Source organism: Pogona vitticeps, chromosome 11, assembly GCF_051106095.1.
Source record: "Pogona vitticeps strain Pit_001003342236 chromosome 11, PviZW2.1, whole genome shotgun sequence".
Classification (NCBI taxonomy): domain Eukaryota; kingdom Metazoa; phylum Chordata; class Lepidosauria; order Squamata; family Agamidae; genus Pogona; species Pogona vitticeps.
The window spans coordinates 12,710,015-12,732,178 of NC_135793.1; the positions used below are offsets into that span (position 1 = coordinate 12,710,015).

The following is a 22,164-nucleotide window of genomic DNA, read 5'->3' on the forward strand; positions in this document are numbered from 1 at the left end:
AAATAGAGAGTGAGAAAATTGCTCTGGAAAAAGAAAAGATGGCATATGAGATCAGAAAACTTGAGTTGTTGAATCGAAATAACAATAATAACTTGAGTCCAGATGGTTCTGAGGGACGCCTGTCAAAGGCTGACCTGAAGAAATTCCCAGTCTATAAAAAGGGAGATTGTCCTGAGGTTTTCTTTTCTCTGCTGGATAGGACATTTATAGATTTCTCCGTGGAAGAGTCGGAAAAAATGACCATTGTGAGGTCACTAATTAGTGGTAGCCTGGCGGAAGTCTATGCTGAGATGCCAGTTGAATTATTAAAAAATTACCCAGAATTTAAAAAGCTTGTGTTTGCCCGTCATGGCATCAATGCTGAACAGCTGAGACAGAAGTTCAGATCTCTCACCAGGAAACCTGATGAAACCTTTACACAGTTGGGTGCCAACTTGGTTAGATATTTGGATAAATGGTTGTCTCAGGAGGGGGTAGAGACATACCAGCAATTGAAGGATCTTTTAGCTTTAGAACAGTTTTATTCTATCCTACATGGGGACTTAAAATTTCAAGTTAAAGAAAAGAAGCCGAAAATCCTTAAAGAAGCCTCAGAAATTGCTGATTTTATAACCCAGATCAGAAAGCCCATATATTCTGAGGGAAAATATGGGAAGAAGGCAGGGGAAAGTTATGGTAGATTCTCTCAGGGACAGGTTAAGAGCCAGCAGTGTGGAGGTGGCCAGGTTGAAGGGAAGTCCTCTGAACAAAAGCAGCAAAGATCTCAAGTTTTGGAGGGAAAAGTAAAATTTGATGATAAATATGCTGTGAATAACCGAAAATGTTATTTTTGCCAAGAAAAGGGGCATGTAATCTCAAACTGTGATAAACTAAAACACATAAAGGGAAATTTGCCTCAAAATTTGAGTGGAAATAAGCCAAAAGCTGTGTATTGTGTACAAAGGGATAAGGGAGCTTCTCCTCTGAAAGAGACTGTTGCCATAGCACCCCCAGCAAAACTTGATACATCCGCTGAGGGCTGCTCTGAGGAAGATGGCCCCCTAGCTGAAATCAAACATTGTCTTCTGGTTAGGACTAATTCCCAACTTTTTGAGACAGCTGGAGATCAGATTGGGATTTTAGATCATGAATATCTGGCCTTAAGGGACACCTGTTCTCAGGTGACTTTGTGTCATCCGGATATTATTCCTACGGAGTGTATACTCCCCCATGAAACCCTGAAGATTAAAGGTATAGGAGAAGAGTTGATTACCCTGCCAATGGCTGAAATATTAGTGCGTTATAAAGGCTGGACAGGTAATTGGCGGGTCGGAATTTCGTCGGAGGTGCCGGCAGCTGTGCTTGTGGGGACTGACCTGGCTGAACATGTTAAGAGGGTGTTAGTTCTTACACGTTCCCAAGACACCACAGAGACAGACAGGGGAGTTGCTGAGGTGAATGAGGAGAAAGCAAATGAGGGTAGACAAGGGGCAGCAGCAGTTACAATTGATTTGCCCAAGAGCAGTACCTTTTCAAATGAACAGAAAGAAGATATTACACTTAAAATTGCTTTGAGAAGGTGACAGAAGCACAGTTATCACCTGAAACTCCAGAGAGGTTCCACATCAAACAGGGAATATTGTACAGAGAGACACTGATGAATATCTCAAAAGGGGGAGATGGGATTAGAAGACAGATAGTGGTGCCAGCAAAATATCGCCAGATGATCTTGGAGAGGGGACACGCTGACATATTTGCTGCACACTTAGGAGTAAACAAGACTAAGCATAGGATCATACAGAATTTTTATTGGCCTGAAATAGGGAAACAAATTAAAGAGTTCTGCAGAAGATGCAATATTTGTCAGAGACAGGGAAATAACCGCGACAGAACCAAAGCAAAGTTATGCCCTTTACCCGTGATCTCAACTCCATTTAAGTGCATAGGTGTGGACATTGTAGGGCCATTGCCCAAGGCCACAAAGAGGGGGAACAGATTTATTCTCACTATTGTCGACCATGCCACGAGGTATCCAGAAGCTATTCCCTTGAGTAACATAGAGACCAACACAGTAGCTGATGCCCTAGTAAATTATATGTCAAGGATGGGATTTGCTTCAGAAATAATTACAGATTTAGGAACAACGTTTACCTCAAAGCTCATGAAACGTCTATGGCAAATCTGTGGGGTCAGGCATACAGAAACCACCACCTATCATCCGCAAAGTAATGGGTTAACTGAAAAGTTTAATGGGACCCTGATGAGAATGATCAGGGCTTACTTAGCAGAGAATCCAAACAATTGGGATCAGAAATTGCAGTCATTGTTATTCGTGTACAGATCTGTACCACAAGCCAGTACTGGTTTTAGCCCATTTGAACTTCTGTTTGGGAGGAAAGTGAAGGGACCACTTGAGTTAATCAAACAGAATTGGGAACAGATCATAGAGGATGATCCCCAGGATGTAGTTACCTACATAGACACGCTGATGAATGACCTGGTTAAAGGGTTTTGGCAGGTGAAGATTGATCCTAGGGATCAAGAGAAGACCGCTTTTTGCAGCCCTTTTGGTTTGTTTGAGTTCCGTGTCCTTAGTTTTGGCCTCAGGAATTCACCAGCTACATTCCAAAGGCTGATGGGCCAAACCTTAGAAGGGCTTAGCGAGTTTACAGTAGCCTATATCGATGACATAGGGGTCTTCAGCAACACCTGGGAAGATCACCTAAGACACATAGAAGTAGTACTGCAGAGGTTAGGTGCAGTAGGGCTGACAGTGAAAGCAAACAAGTGCCAGCTGGGTAGCCCAGAGATCAAGTATTTGGGTCATGTTGTAGGGGGAGGAGTAATCAAGCCCCTAGAAGCAAAGGTAGAGGCTATACGTGATTGGCCTAGACCCAATACAAAGAAAAGAGTCAGATCATTCCTTGGTCTGATAGGCTACTATAGGAAATTTATTCCTAGGTTCAGCGAGATGGCGGCACCGCTGACCGAGCTGACGAGGAAGAAAACCGATGACCGCATCCCGTGGACCAGCGACTGTGAGGAGGCATTCCAGAAGTTGAAGGAGGCGCTAATCAACCATCCAGTGCTGCGTGCTCCAGACTTCGACCGGGAGTTCATCGTGTACACCGACGCATCCAATGCCGGGGTAGGAGCTGTCTTGTGCCAAGCAGATGACATCGGAGACCATCATCCAGTGTCCTACCTTAGCAAAAGGCTGCAGAAAGGAGAGAGACACTTGGCGACCGTGGAAAAGGAGTGTCTTGCGATTGTTTTTGCAGTTCGGAAATTATCGCCTTACATCTGGGGAAGACATTTTGTTCTTTGCACTGATCACTCCCCACTGAGTTGGTTAAAGACAATGAAAACCCACAACAGCAAACTGATGAGGTGGGCTCTGATGTTGCAGGAGTTCGACTTTGAGGTTAAGGTCGTCAAAGGGACAGCGAACTGTGTGGCTGACGCCTTATCCCGAAGACCAGAAGAATGAAGACACCGGATGGACAATGGACTGTGCAACTTGGCAAAAATGGTTGAAATGTTTCTAAACATGTGTTGTTTAAAATGTTGTTATGTGTTTGCATATGAAATGAATAACTTAAATATAGGTTGCATAGTCTTGGTGAGTGAATTGAAATAGAGGTAAGCTGGTAATGTGTTTTTTATGTTTTGTAATAATAAGTGATTTATGGAAGTAAGTATGTTTGTATTGCAATGTTAACCTGTTGATTTTGCTCCTGGTTGTTTTTGGGAGAAAAGCAATTTAGCTTTCCCCCGCAAAAACAACATATAAGGGGGGAGGTGTTACAGCCAGCTATGATGTCTCCTGTCCTTCAAGGTTTTGGAGGGAGTTTAACATCCAATAGTGGGAGGAAGGCGGGACATCAGTGGGTGGAGCTGGGATGGATATATATTGGGGAAAGTGTGTCATGAGGGAGTTCTGTTTTAAGTTCTGCTGGAGCAGTTCTGTATTGAGTTTTGTGGAGTTCTGTGTGAGCTCTGTGTTCTGTAGGAACAAACATTTAGAGTCTGTTTATGCTAGTGCCTTGTTTTAAATAGTCTCTTGTTTTATTTGTTTACCAATCCAAGTGTGTACCAATCAATAAATTTTAGTTCTTTTGTTTTTGAAATCCATTCCTGTCTGTGTGACTCATTATAGGGAATGGTTGGTGGCAGTCTACCTGAAGCGTGAGAGAGTGTTGATATAGTGTAACAAGCCTCTTTGGTGAAATAGAGAAGGAGGTTGTTACAAATGCCATCACCGCCACTGGACTTGTTGTTAGCCATGCTTTCTAAGGCCCACTTGACTTCGCTGTCCAGGACATCTGGCTCAAGGTCAGCAACTGCACTATCTGGGTTGTCCGGGACATCCAGATATTTCTGGTATAATTCCTCTGTGCATTCTTGCCACCTCTTCTTGATGTCTTCTGCTTCTGTGAGGTCCCTACCATTTTTGTCCTTTATCATGTCCATCTTTGCACAAAAGATGTCTTTAATATCTCCAATTTTCTTGAACAGATCTCTGGTTTTTCCCCTTGTATTCTTTTCCTCTATATCTTTGCACTGTTCATTTAAGAAGGCCCTCTTGTCTCTCCTTGCTATTCTTTGGAAGTCTTCATTCAATTTTCTGTAACTTTTCCTATCTACCTTGCATTTGGTTTCTCTTCTCTGCTATTTGTAAGGCCACTTTGTTGGACAGCCACTTTGCTTTCTTGTGTTTCCTTTTCTTTGGCATGGTTTTTGTTGCTGCCTCCTGTACAATGTTACGGGCCTCCATCCAGAGTTCTTCAGGCACTCTGTCCACCAAATCGAGTTCCTTAAATCTGTTCTTCACTTCCACTGTGTATTCATAAGGGATTTGGTTTAGATTATATCTGAGTGGCCCAGTGGTTTTTCCTACCTTCTTCAGTTTAAGCTTGAATTTTGTTATAAGAAGCTTATCAGAGCCACAGTCAGCTCCAGGTCTTGTTTTTGCTGACTATATAGAGCTTCTCCATCTTTGGCTGCAGAGAATATAATCAATCTGATTTCGATATTGCTCATCTGGTGATTTCCATGTATAGAGTCGCCCCTTGTGTTGTTGGAAAAGAGTGTTTGTGATCAACAGCTTGTTCTCTTGACAAAACTCTATTAGCCTTTGCCCTGCTTCATTTTGAACTCCAACGCCAAACCTACCTGTTGTACCTTTTATCTCTTGACTCCCTACTTTAGCATTCTAATCCCCTATAATGAGAAGAACCTCTTTGGTGTCAGTTCTAGAAGGTGTTGTAAGTCTTCATAAAATTGGTCAATTTCAGCCTCTTCAGCATCAGTGGTTGGTGCATAAACGTGGATGACTGTAATGTTGAAAGATCTGCCTTGAATTCGTATTGAATTATTCTATCATTTTTGAGATTGTATCCCAGTACAGTTTTTCCCACTCTTTTGTTGACTATGAGGGCTACTCCATTTCTTCTATGGGATTCTTGCCCACAATAGTAGATATGATAATTGTCTGAATTGATTTCACCCATTCCCATCCATTTTAGTTCACTGACGCCCAGGATGTCAATATTTATTCATGCCATCTCCTGTTTGACCACATCCCGCTTACCAAGGTTCATAGATTTTACATTCCAGGTTCCTATGCAGTATTTTTCTTTGCAGCATCGGACTTTCCTTTCACTTCCAGGTGCATCCACAGCTGAATGTACTTTCAGCTTTGGCCCAACCACTTCATTAGCTCTGGAGCTACTTGTCCTTGTCCTCTGCACTTCCTCAGTAGCATGTTGGATGCCTTCCGACCTGAAGGGCTCATCTTCCAGCGTCATATCTTTTAGCCTTTTGTTTCTGTTCATGGAGTTTTCTTGGCAAAATACTGGAGTGGCTTGCCATTACCTGCTGCGGGTGGATTGTGTTTAGTCAGAACTCTCCACTATGACCTGTTCATCTTGGGTGTCCATGCACGGCATAGCCCATACCTTCTCTGAATTACTCAAGCCCCTTCGTCACAACAAGGCAGCAATCCATGAAGGGGTTCCAAAGCAGGGCACTCCAACACCCCCAAAACACCCTAAAACAATCAAAAATGTGGAAGTGTAATTCTAGAAGGCCGAAGTTGACTAACTCTCCTGCCTCACATTTTGGGGGCAGTCTCCTATTGCTTCTAGGGTGGGCAATTAGCCATCTGAATAGCTCAGTGGTTTAGGTATCTGGCTGTGAAGCCAGAGGTTGGGAGTACAATTCCCTTCCAGCTCTGCTGTTCTAAGGTTAAGGTTATATCTCAGCTGCTGCCCAACTTCCACTCTTAGTATAAAATGAATCCACTAATGGACAGAGACTTGCATGACTGTTAAAAACTAGTGTTTTTATGCTGTTCATCATTGTGTTAGTTTAACATCACAAATATATTTCTAAACAACCACAGTTATGCAGGACTGCCATAGTCCTGAACAACAGCTAATATCCACTTTCTATTGTTGTCAGTCAGCAACCTCTTGGCCAAAGCAGGCTATTAAAATTTCTATAGAAATGCATTTTTTTGGCCAGAAACATTTTAGTGTGATACAATTCTTCATTCAGCATGTCCTAGACTAAGCTTTATCTCTCTCCCCGCTGACCCTCACTTTAGAATTTATGCAGAAAAGGATAAACACAAGCTTTCCATATGGCATCAACACAATGCTAAAAGTCTATTTTAAGCTTTTGATACTGCAAGTATTTGTGTGTATGTTTGTGAATGTGTTTGTTTAATTATAAACTTGGCAGCTAAACGTGGCTGTAGGGACTTTCCTTTATTAAATGAAAATTGCCCCCAAAAGATAAAGTTGACTTCCTTGTTTTCCTGTGCTCACTCTCTTAAAACTATAAAACCTGAGGTTCAGCTTTCCTTAATATAAGTTTTTTGTTCATGTAGCATGATTTTCCTACCTTGAAAAGCCACGTTACAACTTAGCAAGCTTTACTGTATAAGCAACATCAGTCTTATAAACAAGTGCTGACAAAAATGGCATTCCTAATACAAAAAATATTTCTTTAAAAAAAAGAGAAAAATTATTCTTTTAATTTTAAAATATCTCAAGGTTCTAGTTTTATAGTGAAAGAACATCTTAATCTAATGTTGTACCTAATTTTCTGTGGAAATAATGCTGGTTTGCAAGTAGCCTGGTATCTTTTTAGACTTTAGTCTTCAGCTTTTTCAGGAATGTCACATTCTTATAAATCCAGACTGCAACAGTAGTTGACCTGGGTTCAGAACTTACTCGGCTATGAACCCTGTTTTACTAGGCCGTTCTGAGCACAGCATATTTTTTACACAATAAAACAAAGAGGCTAATATAAACTTTAATGAAAAAACTCATAGCATTAATAAAATTAACTCATTTACACCTTATGACATTATGATCTCCCATCTTGCTACCGAAAAATGTTCAGTCTGCATTGTATAATTTTGGGTACATAAATATCTTCATTTGGATGAGTAAGTCATTATTATATAGGTTCTTAAGCTCTGGTCCACAGACCCTTTGAAGGTTGTGATGTACAAAGGGAATGTACAAAGGCAGGAAGAAATGTTATGATCTTTTATAGTTAAAATAGAAAGAAAAGATGGATGAGTGAATGAAAGCAAGAAAGAAAAGGAAACATAAAAATGTTAATTTCTCTTGCTTGTTTGTAAAAAAGCATGGCTTTTCTAACCTACCACCTCCATTAAAAACAAACAAAAGTAAAAATTGGTTATGAAAATAACTGTTTGGCAGCAAACAGTTTGATATTTCTGCACACAGTGCGAACATGCAAGTGAATGACTGAGTGGGTGAGAGACAGCACATGATATTTGTTGCTACTGTGCAGTCAGAAGCCGCATGAATAGAGAGTTGAAGTCAGTGTGAGTGAGTGTTCAGATGGACTTCATGATTGTGTTTCTTTTACATTTCTGCTAATAAAACCATTTTGTTATTGTCATGTAAAGTGACTTTTATATATTAACCGAATAAGCGGGGCATTCAATCAGCAGGCGGAGTTATTCCGTATAGTACGCGACCTATCCGGAGTTGGTCTGGGTGATGGGCCTCCCCCTAGTTTTTCGCCGGACCAATTTGCAGCATTTTTAAAATCGAAAGTGGAGGCCATCCGCCAGGACCTCTCTCCTTTTTTGAATACAGTGAGTCGAGCTGCCCAGTGATATTTGAATCTTTTCAGCCAGTCACGCCTGACTCTGTGGCCAGGGCGATTGCTGCCGTGCCACCACCTCCTCCTTGGACCCTTGCCCGGCCTGGATCCATCTGGACCCGGCGCTCACCATGGAATCACAGGTGGCATCGGTGGTCCGCACTGCCTTTTATTACCTTAGGCGGATAGCCAAGCTGCGGCCCTACCTTGATGTGGGGGTGCTCACTACCTTGGTACATGCGCTCGTAATCTCAAGATTAGACCACTGTAATGCGCTCTGCGTGGGGCTACCTTTGAGGTTGCTGCGGAAACTACAGGTGGTGCAGAATGCTGCAGCCAGACCTATCAGTGGCGTGAAAAAATACCAACACATTTCCCCCACTCTGGCCGCATTGCATTGGCTGCCTATCCGTTTCCGCATCGACTTCAAAGTGTTGATGCTTACGTATAAAGCCCTAAACGGTTTAGGGCCTCGATATCTGGCGGAACGCCTACTTCCACCAAGATCTACCCGTGTCACCCGTGCGAGCCAGGAGGTGAGGTTGAGGAGCCTAACGCCGAGGGAGGCCCGGAAGGAGAAGACAAGAAATCGGGCCTTCTCGGCGGTGGCTCCTCACCTCTGGAATAATCTACCTCCTGGGATTCGCGGGGCTCCCTCACTGGCTATCTTCAAAAATGAATTGAAGACATGGATGTTCTGGCAGGCCTTCCCGCCAGACAATTCCTGATGTTCCTTTCCTTCCCCTTTCCACTGCTTTTTACTTTAGCCAAGTTTCTATTATTTATGCTGTATTATATATGTTTATTTTTATTATTCTTTGTTTGTTAGCCGCCTAGAGTGGTCCTGAGCTGACTAGATAGGCAGGATAATAATAATAATAATAATAATAATAATAATAATAATAATAATAATAATAATAATAATAATAATAATAATAATAATAATAATAATAATAATAATAATAATAATAATAATAATAATAATAATAATAATAATAATAATAATAATATTGCAGTGAATTTCATAACAATGCGTTTTGGCTAAACCTCAGAATGGATCACTGGCTGAATTTGAAATGTAAAAGAACTGATGCTGTTGTTGAGGGTGTATCCTGTTCAAAGCAAAATAAAGTTTCTTCCAATTACCTTAAAACTGTTGCCATTATAGCAAGGTATATCTGTTGATTGGGTTCACATGTGCAGGTCCTGAAAACAAGCAACTACCAAAGTGTCTATTGTGTTATGTGATACAGTGGTGCCTTGCATAACGAACACACCGTTTAATGATGAATCTGCATACCGATGCGGATTTTGCGATCACTAATGCGATCGCATACCGATGTTTAAATAGGGCAAAAATCGCTTTGCGATGATCAGTAAGCGTTTCGCTTACCGATCTTCACATTGCAATGTCCCTATAACAGCTGATCGGCGGTTCCAAAATGGCCACCGGATGCCCAAAATGGCCACGCGCAGCATTTTCGCGCCCTGCCCTCGCTTACCGAGGGTGCAAAAATGGCAGTGCTATGGAGAAACTTCGCTGAACGGTCAGTTTGGGCTCCATTGGAACGCATTAAACAAAGTTTAATGTGTTCCAATGGGTTTTTACTTTCCGTATAGCGATGTTTCGCCTGTGATGAGATTGCTTATGAAAGTTAGTCTAGAAAACCATTTGATTTCTGTGTGTAAGTTAGAGAGATATAAAATGTCCAAGGTCAGTTTTTTTTTTAGTTTGCAAAAGCTCTGTGCAGACCAAGGTGACCTTTATCTCTTCGCTAAGCAACTATCTTAGCCCAGATGGAGCAAGGACATAATTCTTTATTTAAGATTCATGGGACGAGAGAGGAAAAGAGGAGCAGCAAGAGAATTTCAACACGAGAGAAGACTTTCCAGCATGGAAGGATGATCATCAGAAGACTCAGAAACTTTATTTTTGGAATGGACACTAAGATTAAACTCTACCTAATAGAATCTACAGTTTTGTTGAAAATATAGTCAGTGGTTTGTTATTTTCGTTTTTTTGTAGAGGAATTATATCTTTTGGTGATGGCTGGGGTTTGGAAATGATTGATTATGTAAAGATGTCTTATTTTGCTTGTTTAAACTAATTTCTTTCTAAATTCTATTTTTCTAATAAAATAAGAAAATGCTAAATGTCTGGAAGTTGGCTTCTTAGATAGACCATAAGCTACAATAGTTAATTGGCTACTTTAAATTGATGTGTTTAATCAGGCTACGTTCATGCTACCAATTTGGGGTCCTACATATTAAAGAGGATGATTAGATCTCCTAGATCTCCTGTAAGTGTTTTGTTCTTTGTTAAATCGGATCAGACTTGGGAGAAAGATTGATTCAGCTGCCCTAGGGTAAAATTACAGGACCCGGTTTTGACTGATAAGGAGCTGATCATTCCGGACCCTCTCTGTTCCGTATAAAAGCAGTTTCTTCGGAAGCTAGTCTTTTATGACATCGCCATAGTGACGGTTAATCCGGAACGGATTAACCTCGCTATGCGGGGCACCACTATATTGTTCAAAAAGGCCATGAAATTATCAAAATTGGGAAGACATATTGACACTAAACGTAAAGAACATACCACAAAGAATACTGATTTTTTTTTCAAAAGTAAGGAGCATGAGCTTTGAGAAAGAAATGGTTAAAAAAGAGACTGCAACTGGTTGTAACAATGAAAATACAGTGAGGGCCTCATCCGAAGTTTCTCAACTAATAGAAAGAAAATAGCTCAATAACATATATTATCTGCTCCAAAAATGATGTTTTCTTCATTAATGAAAGGGAAAGCTGCCAAGGACCTTTCCTTAATATCTTTGTCAAATGACACATTTAAGAAGTGGATTGACGGTTTGTCTGCCAATATCATGGAACAATGATTAGAAAGAACTTGCACATCCCCCTACTTTCATAGAATCATGAAGTTGGAAGGGACCTATATTTCCAGGGAGTCCAACCCGCTGCTAAGTGCAGGAATGCAAATTGATCGATATTTGCCAGGTGGTTGTCTAACTTTCCCTTGAAAGTCTCCAGTGATGGAGCATTCACCCCCTCTCGAGGTAATTGGTTCCATCGCTGTACTGCTCTAACAGTTAGGAAGCTTTATCTGATTTTCAACCAAAATCTGGCTCCTTGTAACTTGAGTCCTTTGTTGTATGTCCTGCCCTCTGGGATGATTGAGAACAGATCCCACCCCTCCTCTATATGACAGCCTTCGAAGTATTTGAAAAGTGTTGTCATATCTCCCTTCCGTCTTCTTTTCTCAAGGCTAAACATGCCCAATTCTTTCAGCCTTTCAAGCCTCAGAAAAAGTCCTAGAAGCTGGCAATTTCACCCCCGCTGGCTCCATGGGGGATCGGGGGAGCCTTGCAAGGGTCCTGGAACAGACCCTAGGACCCTTTGGAGGCTCACCACCTCCAAAAATCGCCACCTTCTGGGACTCTTTTGAGGCTTGGGAAGCTTCAGCAGAGTCCCTCAAGGTGGCGATTTTGCCCCTCTGGCCTCCAGGGGGGCAGGGTGAGCCTCCAAAGGGTCCTAGGGTGTGTTCCATAAGACGGACCTCTCCATAAGGCTCACCAAATTTTTAGGAGAAGAAAACAGATTATTATTTTCCTGTTTTCTTCTCCTAAAAATTTGGTGCGTCCTATGGAGAGGTGCGTCTTATGGAGCAAAAATACGGCAATTTTATAGAGAAAAGCCTTTTTTATGTACATGTGAAATAGTATTGGGAATCATGGAACTCAGAAAGCTACCTACTGAACTCTAGGAGTGGACTGTATTTACTGAGAGGAAATAAATCCCTTGTCAAACTAGATGTTCTCCATGTCAAGCAATGTTTGACACTTCAATGCTTCTTGAATTAGAAGGAACCATAAGATCAACTAGTCCATTACCATCCTGGTAACCATGACATGACCATCAGCTGAGGACTTCTATTTTCATTAATTCCTTCTAGTCCTGTGCAATCCAGAACATCACTACCACTGCTAGATACTAGCACTGATCAGTTATGAATGGTTTCAGATACTCAGGATGTGATTACGCAGTGAAATAAATAGCAATTTGTACTGCTTCTGAAGCGGTCTAGTATGCTTTTTTTCTGGTGATCACACAATGGATGTGATCACCCAAGTTGGTTATTTTTAGCCCAGCTGCAGACTTCTACTTTTGGGGGACAGCAATTCCCTACAGACAGAAGGGGCACATTAAGGGAGATCACTCCCTGCAAAGTGACCTTTCCTGGTGCAATCCGATGTGCACCTTGTAGCCATCTGATTGTGCCCTGAGCCTTCTTGAAAGCAGTGTTGCAAATAATGAATTCTCATCAACCTAGCCAGCACAGACAGCAGTGAGAGATGGTGGAAATTAAAGATCACTAGCTTCCACAGAACACAACGTCTTCACCTGTGTTCAGGAACTAAAGGGGACTGCCAGTGCCCCTGGCAGGCCATCTGCCCTCACCGCAGACCTCCCTGAGAGCATGAGGGGAACAGCCACACTGCTCTTGGTGTGAATGGGAGAAGGAAAGCCTTTATGTCAGTGGGGAGCCAGGAGATGGGGAACAAGTGTCAGGACAGGAAGAGGGCCCATAAGCAGTGTTCAAGGAGGGTGGGGGTGAAATTTCAATGTCCTCCTCAGAGCCTGGGACTCCCAGTGAAGGTTTGGCTGAGGAAAAGGAGTTGAATTCCATCCTTTGCACTACTAAGGAGCTGATTTGGGAGCTAGATGACAACTTTTGGCAAGAGTCTGTCAGCAGCATCCTGGTGGCTAGAGACCAAGAGGCATCCATTTCCTCAGCCCCAGGAAAACCTCCAGTCCCGTTGGCTCCATAGAACCCAAGGTGCCCCACAGCTTTATGCACCAGGCACTACCACTCAACCAAAGCACTGGCAGCACAAATGACAGCACAAGAGGAGGAAGGGGAGTCTCACTGAAGAGCAGGAGGACCAGCACTTTCCAGACACTTCTGACAGCTCTCATTGAAAGGTGCCAAGCCTGGTCCAGGACTGGGCTTGTTTACTGCAATAAAGAGCAACCTCACTAGCAACCTGGACTCAATGGAATTATTGGCAGGAAAGCTCAGGGCAGCTGGTTCATCTGGGAGTTGAGGTAGTAGGCCTCACACTTGTACCCAATGTGAGGTGCCTCTCAGTGCATCTCAGGGACTCCAGAACAATGTGTTTTCTGGACTTTGGGGAAGCTAGCCAAGTAACAGAATCTCTTCTTGGACAGCAGCAGAGTTTGTTAACACATCCACAAGAGATGGATGTCTTACTTCAGCGAAATCCTATACCAGGAACCATCAATTCTGCTGGTTCAGGGGCATCTCCACTATACATTAATAAAATGGAGTCAATAATGTCCCTGTGGCTTTTTTCAACGTGTTTGAACCTTGGCTGCAGGATGGTTGAAAATGGGCTCTATTTCTGGCCCAGTGCCTAACTGGGCCAGCACAAGAGATTATTGATGTTGTGGCCTTAGGCAATGTGATTAATTATGGGAAACTGAAGTCAACTATTCTCAGTATATTAAACCTTCCTGCATAATTACATTGCTGGTATTTTAGAGGTTTGTGCCTTAAGACAGTGCTCCATTCCTGGGCTATGGCTGAAAACCAATGCCACCTGCTGGTTTAAACTGCCAATTTACTTTCCCAGTGAAATGTTTAACAAATAATCTTGGAGCAGCTACACTTCACTCTGACTCCAAGAATTGAGTAAGTCATAACAACCTCACCACTGTCGAAGATTCTGTAAAGTTGTTAGTGTCTTTTACTGCAGAGGAATCAGTGGTGTCAGTTGGCCCTCCTCAGAAGAAGTAAGAGCCAAAGTCAAAATAATTTCTTCCATCCTGAGGACCCCCTCTAACTACTAACGCTGTCTTCTTGACATCTAAGGCAGTGGCAATCTCTTCTACCTTCTCGCAATCAGTGGAAGCAGGCATTCCCTTGCCATTTCATGGATGGACATACACATACAGAGGGAGAAAGAGAAGCAGCTCTACTATACCTGTGGGCAAGATGGACACTTCAAAATGATTGCCTCTTGTTGACTCATGGTGGACCCACTTTTGTGACTGCTCAGGTGTGTTGCAGTGAAAAGCCAGATGGGAGATGGGTGTCTGAATCAATGGGGGAAAACATGCATTAATAGATATGGGCTGCAGGAGAACTTTGATGGGGAGTGTACTTGGTAAGTTCTATTAATACGATTTATACATGGAGACATTATCACTACACAAAATCGAGGCTGCAGGGGTTGAAATACTGATCTTCAAAAAAAAGGAATTTCAAAAGGGTAAAACAGTGAGTTTCTTATAAACTGAGCATATGTGGAACAGGTTTACCCCAAGACTGTTCCAAAATTGATACATTTTTGCAGCTTTATAGGAAGGGAGATGTTTGGAGGGCAGTGAAAATGCCCAGAAGCATTAAAAAAACAGGTTTCCTTTGAAAAGTAAAAAACAAAACAAAACAAAAACAGACTACACAGGGAAGCCATTTAAATCCATAAACATAAACAAAATTTCAACAGGAAAGGAAAAGGCCTAAAACTAAAGACAGCCTGGTGCCCTGTTCTGAAAAATACAACCTGCAAAAGGTCAACGAACTCTACCCAGCCACAAAGGCCAGGGATCATTGAAAAAAAAGACCAGCTAACGACATCCATCAATCACAATGACAGATAATCACAACAAAAACATGCTGATCACCCTATCTCCTGAAAAAAGACAAAAGCTGCTCCCACAGCTATAAATACTATCCAACAAACACCAACAGAGCATGGACAGAGTTCCTACTCCAGTCCTCTGAAGATGCCGGCCACAGAGACTGGCAAAATGTCAGGAAGAACAACCTTCAGAACACGGCCAAAGAACCCGAAAACCCACAACAACCAAAAACAGACTGGCTTTAAAGAATGTGAATCAGTGACAGTTTTCTAGAAAGAGACATTTTGCTATGTATATCTCTGGAATTAGGATACAAGGCATATTCAAATTATTTTTGCATTTTAAATTATTTTAATTAATTCAATTCAAAATATTAATTTGAATATTTTGAATTTAATTAATTCAAAATATTCAAAAAATTTGCATATTACAAAAGCACAGAACAGTTGTGTTCATCTACACTATTCAGAAGATATTTTGAGAATAATAGATGGCAAATATTCAGAAACTCACTCATTTGAACTGTGAAATTACTATTTTTTCTTTGCAGCTGGAATAGTCTTCCTTCATGTTAGCAGAGCTTTTGTGTCTATATTATTTCATATTTCTTTTTTTAAAAAATGTTTTATTTTTAACAAAGGGTAACAGGAAGGAAAAAGGGATTGAGGTTAAAGGGAAGAGGAGAAACAATGATATACTAATATCCATTCTATACATATTGCCACATCAATATTCCAAATTGCTCTTTTTGCTATTTTCTGCCTTCCAGATTTAAGTTCTCATTCTAATGCATGTTCTTCAAGCGATGTCTAATGAATCAAACTATTTGTAGAATAAGTCCCATCTTTCAGTTGCCTTTTGTAGAGGACAGTCCTTCATCACCTCTGATAAAATGTCCATTTCCACTGTTTCCCGTATTTTCTCTATAAGCTGTTCTTGTTTCAGTACCAACGGACTTTTCCAATATTTGGCATAAAGAATTCTAGCTGCAGTGACTATGTATATAACGATATACTTCTTTTCCTTATCTATGTTATCAGGTATCATACTCAATAAAAACAGTTCTGGGGTTAGTGAAACCTTACAAAGCAATATTTGTTGCAGCACAGCATGTACTCTTTTCCAATACTGTTTCGCTACTCTACATGACTACCACATATGGTAATAGCTTCCCACATGTGCTTCACATTTCCAACACATATTTGATACATCTGTATACATCTTCGACAATTTTTATGGAGTCATATGCCACCTGTAAAACATCTTATAAATATTCTCTTTTAAATTAACCAATCTTGTAAGCTTTATATTATTTTGCCATATTTTCAAGCATTGATCAATATTAATATTATGCCCTATGTTTTGTGCCCACTTAATCATACATTCTTTAACGATTTTATCTTGCATTTTGATTTCTAACAGATAATTATACATTTTCTTAACTATTTCATCTTTTGAACTTAATAACAACTTATCAAATGTCATTTGTTCTGAATAAAAACCTTCTATTTTGTCTTTTGTATATCTAGATTCCAGCTGTGCTCTGGACCACCAGTCTATGTAAATATTCTGTGTCTCTAGCTCTTCTTTAGACCTTAATTCACAATCCTCTTTTAATAAATCTTGATATTTTAAAAGTTTTGCTTTCGTCATAAGATTCGGTTGTGTAAAGGCCTCTATAGGTGATACTCATACTAGTGTTTTTGGATAAATTTGTTGTATAATCTTTTTCCAAGTTCCCAGTAGAGCTCTTCTTATCATATGTAAATTAAAATGCCTTTGCTCTTTATCCTTTTTATACCATAAATAAGCGTGCCAGCCTAACTGCAAGTCATATCCTTCCAAATTGAGTAATCTATCATTTTCCAAAGTTATCCATTCTTTTATCCAATCTAAAATATAAGATCGATAATACAGAACCCAATATGGAAGTCCAAAACCAGCCCTCTGTTTGAAATCTTGCATTGCTTTGATTTTAATTCTTGGTTTTTTACCTTGCCACACAAATCTCATGATTATCTTATTAAGTTCTTGGAAAAAGGTCTGTTTTAATGTGATAGGGATTATCTGAAATAAGAATAGAATTTTTGGCAAGACATTCATTTTAATTGTCGCAATTCTTCCCAACAACGATAATTGTAGTTTATCCCATTTCTCCAAATTGTTGTGTACCTCCTTAATCAATTTCATATAATTATCTTTAAATAATGTACTCGTCTTCTTTGTAATTTGAATCCCTAAATATCTGATTCTCTTTTCCTCCTGGAAGTTTGTCTTCTCTACTAACTTCTGACGATCTTGTTCTCTCATATTTTTAGTAAGTATTTTTTTCTTTTGGTTTATTCTCATTCCTGCCATATCGCCAAAGTTTTTCAACATCATTATCAGGTCTTCTATTGAATGCAATGGATCTTCCAGTATAATGACTAAATCGTCTGCAAAAGCTTGAAGTTTATAAATTTGACCTTTTACTTTCAATCCTTTCAATTCCTTTTTATCTCTAATTTGTTCGGTTAATATTTCTAAAGTCAGAATGAATAGTAGTGGTGAGAGTGGACACCCCTGTCTGGTACCTTTCTGTATTTGTATTTCTTTCAACAGCTCGCCATTAATTCTCACTTTTGCCTTTTGTTGAGTATATATTGCTTTAATTAGCTTCAAAAATCTTTCTCCAACTTGCAGCGCATCCAGCGAGTACAACATAACATTCCAATCAAGATTATCAAAGGCTTTCTCTGCATCCAAGAATATCATGGCCATCTGTTTCTCCGGGTGTGCTTCATAATATTCCAGGGAATTTAGGACTATCTTTATATTATTTTTCATCTGCCTTTTTGGAAGGAACCCAGACTGATCTTGATGCATTAACTGGATTAAGATTCATTTCATTCTAGTTGCCAGGATGGTCTCATATATTTTATAATCCACATTCAACAATGAGATTGGTCTGTAATTTTGGATTTCTTTACCCTCCGTATTTTCCTTGTGGATAAGGGAAATTATTGCTTCAGTCCATGTTGTTGGTATTTTTCCCTCTTCTTCAACACATTCTAAAAGCTTCTTAAATGGATTAAGTAATACCTCTTCTAATTCTTTATAATATTCTGCTGGTAACCCATCTGGGCCTGGTGCTTTCCCATTTTTTTGAGAGCTTCTGTAATTTCTGAGTATGTTAAGGGCTCATTTAAGGACTGAATTTGTTATTTAGTCAATTATTATTTCATATTTCAACCATTCCACCCATCTTGTCACTATATATGTAACTGGTAATTAGGGAAAAAACTCCAAATATGTTATCTGCCATAAAGTCACTTCAGATCGGTGGTGTCTATATGTGTTAATGACGCCCAAAATGTCCTGTCTAGATATGGGCACAAATCAGAAAAATTGTGATCCATTTTATTTGTGATTTGTCAAGGTCAATGAATCATGAATTACAAATTTATGATTTTTTTCTGACAATCAATCGATTTGTCAATTCATTTTTTTATTTTAAAACCCCATAACTCTCCCCCAGCACCTAGGGACACCAAATCTGCAGTAAAGCTTCCACTGTCTCTCCTCTACAATCTCTGCAAGTTTGGTGAAGTTTGGTTTTCGGATGTTCGAGTTATACACCCACAAGGAGGACTCCTCAGGAAAGTTCCCCCAGGCATCTAGAGACACAAAAATTACAGAGAAGCTTTCCCTGACTCTCCTCTACAATGTTAGTCTACATTTATTAAATTGCATTACTGTATTCATTGGTATAAATTTTCCAAGAAAACTGCCTGTCTTATGGGAGTGTGTCATATTGCAAAAGTATTGTGCCTTCATTACTTGCCTCTCACCATGCCTACGAGCATGCATGTATTTTTCTGACATTCCTTAATGTTTTGTAGTCTGTAGGAAGAGATAGAGGGGCCTCCTTGTAACCTTGAAAAGGGGCCTTTGGCAGAGCTTGAACAATACAATGATGTTATTGAGAATGGTCAGTATTGTCCTGAAACTAGTCAAAACCTGCTCTCCAGGTCTTGTCCAACACCCTCCAAGATGCTCCTCAGTCTCTGATAAGCTAAGGTATAAGGGTCTGTTGCTGTTTTGGTTAGGGACTTTTGCTCACCTTTAGAGCATAACCACCAGTATGTATCTTTTGGCTTCAATAAAATTGAGTTGCACCATGCTGGTCTTCTTTTCTCGGTCTTCTACTAGGGACTTCCTGACCTGAGCTAAGTAACAATCCCTCCAGGTCTGGTGAAGATTTCAGACATCCAAGTTATACATCCACAAAGTGAGTCCCCCCAGGAAAGTGCCCTTTAGCAGCTGGCTTGGGGGAAACCCATTCTTCACCAAACTTGGAGGGCTTGTGGACAAGAGTCATGGGAAGCTTCTCTGTATTTTGATGTCTCTAGGTGCCTGGGGGGGGGAACTTTCCTGTGGGGGCATTTGTGGATGTATATTTAGGTGATCCAAAACCCAATCTTCAGCAAACATGGAGGGATTGTAGAGGATAGTCAGAAGAACCTTTTCTTTAATTTTGGTGTCTCTAGGTTCCTGGGAGATCATTTTATAGCCAACTGAATCAATAATCAAAAATTGCTAAAATTCATTGAGGGCTTTGATTCATACATATACAAATTGACAAATTAGAAAATTTTGGAACAAATTTAGTCATTTGTTTTTTAATTCATGCCCATCTTTAAGTCCTGTCATTAACAGCTCTGCTCAGATCCTGCAAACCAACAGCATCTCATATTAGTTTGTTCACGTTTCCTATTGCCCTCCTTTAGCAATATTGTCTTTTCCAGTACATTCTGCTCAGGTTTGCAAATGAATAGAACAGAATATAAATGTTTTCAATCTGTGGCCTCCATGAAATGTGAGCCCCCCAGGGGGCCATATGGTTCCTGTTGGGAATGGCAACTAAAGGACCATCTTGGCTGCTGCCATTGGTGTCAACATTCAGGCTGCCCTTTACTATGTAAAGCATGGCACCCTTCCTCCTGCTGGCAATGATGGCAAGATATACTGGGCCATTTCCTGGTGTTTTGCATCATGGACACGGAAGCACAACATTTCACATTCATAAACTGGAGGGTTTTTTTAAAAAAAGAATTGAATTGTAAAGTCAGAGTATTGGAAAACCAAAACAGCTATAATCTTGTTTCAGTTTTGCATTGAAGTACATGAAATTTTGATACATGATTGAATTGAAAAAGAGGAATAAAAATTTCCAACAATATGTTTCAAGGTTTGTTTTCTAGGCACTTTTAATGTTTGCTTTAAAAGTAAAATCGTAGGCTGAAATTCTTTGTGTCCTTTAAGATTTGAATTGCATCATGGTTCTGAACTTATTTGTAATTTTACTTTTCCTCATGTAAGAACTGAATCTAGCCCATCTGTTTCAACCCAGTCCTGTTAAAATCAGCGTGAATCAATCAACAATTTATTAGAATGCTGTTTCTAGCCCTAATATGTATATATCTAGCAGAAGATTCAGAAGTTTCCAAAAACTGGGTGCACAACTCTGAAAAACTGAGATTTTTAAAAAGGAATTATTCACCAAAACGTGAACTGTTTTATTTTAATGTAACAGTTTCATTTGCAAGAAAAGTGTTCCACCATCAAAACTCTTAATTCTATGCTTAAAAGATAACATAAATATTTTTCTTCTGAAGGAATGGAGGAAGATGTGTTTATAGATACACAAGCTTCCATAAATACAGACACATAAGCACAAACCTTAACGTTCAGCTCCTAAGCCATACAGCTGCACTTCCTCTCTTTATTGTAAAAATTGAGTAGAAATTTATTTCCTAGACCATAAATATATGCTGTGTGTATCACTCAGTTTTATAAATGACTAACACGTGTGTTAGAAAAATAATTTTAATCCAACACAATGACCAGTTTGTTTTGGCCAGATGTGATTAATATCTTACTTATAGCACTCTTCTTTTCCCACACAGTCCTCTCTCCCCACTTGCTGCAGGCAAGATTTATAAGTATGCTGATTAAAGATGGTATTGCAGCCTGGCTGGTGTTTTGACACAGAAAATGGAAGCAAACATTCTATACAAATTTAATAGGGGAGGATCTCTTAAAATACTGTTGTGGGAATCAGGGGTTATATGATTATTCTGCTGCATATAAAAGCTACATTGAGAATTTATTTCTACTTGACCACTGAGACTTTGAAATTTCTGAAAAACATTTTATACATTAGGTGAATAAATGCCCCCATAGTGGAAATCAATCATTTCTTTGAACAGAAGAATCACACATATATTTGGCTGCATGTGCCCAAACTTTCCTTATCAAAAATCAAAGTAATTTAAGCTGTGTGTTTTGCATTTTTCTTTTTCCTTGGTAGATCTAAAGCAAGACTAATTGAACTTTGGGTTTCTACAACCTATTGGACTCCAAGTCCCTCATGCCACAGCCAACACACCAAAGAATGGTATTCAGTAACATTGAGAGTGCCATCTATTTAGGACACAATCTTAACTAGCCAGTCAAGCTTCAGGCTGGCTGAACAAGACTTAGGCCAGCTGAGGCTATCTTGCAACCAAACCCTGCCCAGCTCAGGCTGGGAAGAACTTCAGCTGGCCTAAGGAGAAAATAGCACAGGAAAAACAAATTTAAAACCACAAGCCAGGCACAATTGTGATGGAAAATATGCTGACAAGCTACCAATCAGGAGCTGGCAGCCAGCACAGCCACCTAGCTCCACCCAGCAGAACAGCTAGCCAATAAAAGCCTGCATCCAGTACAGCAGGCAAGCACAGCTGCACAATTAAGAAGGAGAGGCCAGTTAAAGGTACCGTGTGTTTCCCCCCAGTGCAAGCCCTTTCTGCACCTGTCATGAAACTCATTGCAGCACCAGTTTGTGCTCTCAGTGCCCAGAGGGCTAAGCTGCTCCTAGTGTACCTAGTGCAGTCAGGGTGCCCCCAAGACATCTGTCTGTATGTCCCTCTCTTATATTTAAACACACACACACAAACCCCACAGTATAAGAGAATGACAGCAGGCAGCCGAAAAAGACTTCTGTTTATTGATCATCAGACAGAAATGTGCATGAAACCCATAAATGGGGAAACATGGATCAGGATGCCAAAGACAGCAGTGAAAATGAAAGCCCACCCATCTCCAAACCTTTAAATAGACGCATGCATTGCCAATGCCACCAAAGAAAATCTGAGATGGTACTAGAGGAAGGAGTGGGAAGCACCCTCCAAAAAGAAAAGTAGCTGCCATTTGGTGGCCAGATGGGGGGGGAAAAGCAACGAACAAGTGATGTGGGTGGAAAGGCCAACTGGGCAACCCTTTCACCTCTATCCTGGCCCCATGGGTGGAACACCAGACTATTTTCAG

The 22,164-nt window shown here is 40.3% G+C and overlaps 1 long non-coding RNA gene across 1 annotated transcript in view; it reads right to left on the reverse strand.

Annotated features, from left to right (window-relative positions):
* Positions 1-22,164, reverse strand: part of LOC144584465 (uncharacterized) — a 75,900-nt gene that overhangs the window by 51,346 nt on the left and 2,390 nt on the right. The window lies entirely within an intron of this gene.